A 3,504-nucleotide genomic window follows, 5' to 3' on the forward strand; every position below is an offset into this window, starting at 1 on the left:
ATATGAAAAGTCAGAAGGAATGGGTGCATAGTCAGAAAGAGATGCAAACATTAGTGACTTGAAGTATAACCATAGAGTTCTAGATAACTTTTGTCATTAAGCAATATATCACATGACTGACCACAGATCTGGGTAGTCCAGTGGGTACCTACTCAGTACCCACCCGACCCGGGTACCCGATTTTCCCGTCCCAGCCCTAATAGTAATGTCACTTTTGTTTAACAGATATGTCCCAGTAATAATCACCTGGAAGACAGGGGTCCACGTTAACAAGGTGTCACTGTATTGAGTTAGTCATACACTGAATCTGGGGAATATCAATAGCTGAAGATTTGTGAACTTTCAGTTGTTTTGGAAACTCAGTGTAGTGATTGCCTTTTGCATATTTTGAAATGTTTCTTCAGGTTTTGAAACCTCTTAACAGATGACGATGATGATTTCTAATAACAGTGCCCTTGTATTCAGTAAGGTTGAGGTGGTATGCTGAAACCATGTGACACCTTGTTTGCGGTATGCTGAAACCACGTGACACCTTGTTTGTGGTATGCTGAAACCATGTGACACCTTGTTTGTGGTATGCTGACACCATGTGACACCTTGTTCGTGGCATGCTGAAACCACGTGACACCTTGTTTGCGGTATGCTGTAACCACGTGACACCTTGTTTGTGGTATGCTGAAACCATGTGACACCTTGTTTGCGGTATGCTGAAACCATGTGACACCTTGTTCGTGGTATGCTGAAACCATGTGACACCTTGTTTGGTGTATGCTGAAACCATGTGACACCTTGTTCGTGGCATGCTGAAACCATGTGACACCTTGTTCGTGGCATGCTGAAACCATGTGACACCTTGTTCGTGGTATGCTGTAACCACGTGACACCTTGTTCGTGGTATGCTGAAACCATGTGACACCTTGTGACACCTTGTTCCTGGTATGCTGAAACCATGTGACACCTTGTTTGGTGTATGCTGAAACCATGTGACACCTTGTTCGTGGCATGCTGAAACCATGTGACACCTTGTTCATGGTATGCTGAAACCATGTGACACCTTGTTTGGTGTATGCTGAAACCATGTGACACCTTGTTCGTGGCATGCTGAAACCATGTGACACCTTGTTCGTGGCATGCTGAAACCATGTGACACCTTGTTCGTGGCATGCTGAAACCATGTGACACCTTGTTCGTGGTATGCTGAAACCATGTGACACCTTGTTTGGTGTATGCTGAAACCATGTGACACCTTGTTCGTGGTATGCTGAAACCATGTGACACCTTGTTCGTGGTATGCTGAAACCATGTGACACCTTGTTCGTGGTGTATTTATCACAGTGCTGTATTTTTATCATAATGCTGTGTTTGGTAAGACGGGGTCAAATATTCATGTTATTTTAAGATGATACCAACCATGACATGTGTCTTTAAGGGAGAGAATTGTCCTGAAAACTTACAAACTGCTTATTTTCTACCCAAATTTGTATTTAAGACTTTGACCATTTAGATGATGAATCTAAATATTTGGTCCTGTGTTTGTTGAGTCAATGGCTTTTGTTGTTCCTTTCTTGTTATACTTAGTACAATGCAAATCCAGAAACTTGTTGAAGATCTGATTGGCGTCGGTAGCACAACTACCTAGTATTGTGTGTATTGATATTATGAGACTTTTTAAACATGGTAAATTCTATTTTCTACTTCAAATTGTAACAGTGCTTGCGAAACACGAACGCACTGGTTGGAATATTGTTCACATTGCTATGTGCCGTGTATCTTATCATGTATCTTTGTGGCAGCCGACTGTCACTATAATACTGCACACTCAGCACTTGTATATCATCACATGTTAATGTGTTCGCGGTGACCGTTAAACACCATACGTATCATTACAGTAACCATGGTAACTGTTGCAGGATGAATAATTTCACCTAATTCTGATGGAGTTCAAAGTAAAGGTGTCGGCAGACCAATTATACAACTCAAAAGAAGTTAAGGACCACACGATTCTTTTAAATTATTAGTTAATCTGCTGTGCTAATACAGATTAATTATAGCAATATGATAGAATCATGTGGTCCTATACTTCTTTTGCGTTTATGAACACAGTGCAAATGCTTTTTTGTCTGTTTTTGACTAAAGTGTCGACGAAATGAATCTGATCAGTGACTGCATCATGATTTGAACCATTGTCAATATTCGTATTCAACTTTTTTTGACATGTTTTGGTATTGCCTTGATATTACAGCTGCTGTCTGTCAGGACCAACCACTGTTACAAGTACTGTTACAGTACTGTTACTATGTTCTGCGGGGTGGTGTCAACATCTATCAATAGTATATGATTCTTGTTGACCATGTTGCTTCAGATCTGATATTGCTGGTACAGAAATTGTCTTCTCAGATGATGGTTAAAATGTTATTTTTATGTCACTTTTGTCAGATTTACCAATATTTGACCCCTAGCCCGTCTTTGGAGAATAATATGACTCTGCTCTGACAATAAGTTAATTATTGGTCATTTCTTAGTTGTTGATTAGTATATAAAAGACCAAACATATTGTAATGTATGTAGACATTTTGTCACGGACCATTCTTGTAGCCTCTTTTTGGCAAAGATGCTTGTATTGTTTACCTAAACACAGATCTGACTTAAAGAGTTCTTTGACTGGGAGGGGGCACCTGTCACCCAGTCGTCTAAGGCGCCGCAATTCGCTGTGCAGACTTGCGTCCCTTGGGCACGCCAGAAACCTTTGATTGTGGGTTCGAATCCCGGTTTGCCCGGATTATGTTTCTAGGTTTGTCAGCATCATACCCGTGCTTGTGGGTTTCACCGAAGTGGTAAACGTCTGAGACCTGCATCACTTCGGGCTTTCCTCCCACATTAAGCTGACACGCCATGATATAACTGGAAGACTGTTAAAAGCGGCGTTAAACCCAACTCGCTCACACACTTTGACTGGGATGTCTGGTGGCACAGTGGTTGAAGCGTTTGCTCTCTACGCTGAAGACACAGGGTGGATTTCCCATGTAGTTTCAATGACTGAAAACCATCCTAGTGTTCATCAAGCTGCTTATGTTTGAATATTTTGGAAAGGTGGAGCAATTTGTACTCAGTTCTCTAAAATTCTAGAAATAATTATTTTAAGTATTTCCTGATATAAAGGAACCTTGCAGAACGCATTTGTCAAGTAAATCTCTATTTGCATATTTTATTAATAATGGGATGTTATGGTTAATTTGATCTGGAAGAAAGTTTGTAAGTCTGTAAATGATGTACTCATAACTAAAGAATCTTAGGATGGTGATCCGTAGTCTCAATCATTCCGCTTGTCAGTTTGTGATATGATTAGGTGATGCTGTTCTACTTAATTATCTTCTCCCTGAAATGTATTGTTTATGTACACTCGGATCTGAACCCTAGACATAGCATGGTGTTTAGGCACCGACACTTTTGTGTTTGTTCTAATCTCAAAGCTTGGTTTAGCGGTAGTGAGAACTAGGATCTGAT

General features: G+C 40.4%; 1 long non-coding RNA gene across 1 annotated transcript; it reads right to left on the reverse strand.

Moving 5' to 3' along the window:
- Positions 1-936: 936 nt before the first annotated feature.
- LOC125376933 lies at positions 937-1,326 on the reverse strand. The gene is made up of 2 exons (XR_007219394.1): positions 1,151-1,326; positions 937-1,086 (listed from the first exon to the last, which is right to left on the reverse strand). It is a non-coding gene; the product is annotated as an uncharacterized LOC125376933 (long non-coding RNA).
- Between the last annotated feature and the right edge of the window lie 2,178 nt (positions 1,327-3,504).

The sequence above is a fragment of the Haliotis rufescens genome, unplaced genomic scaffold, assembly GCF_023055435.1.
Source record: "Haliotis rufescens isolate VD_foot unplaced genomic scaffold, xgHalRufe1.0.p SCAF_10, whole genome shotgun sequence".
Lineage (NCBI taxonomy): Eukaryota > Metazoa > Mollusca > Gastropoda > Lepetellida > Haliotidae > Haliotis > Haliotis rufescens.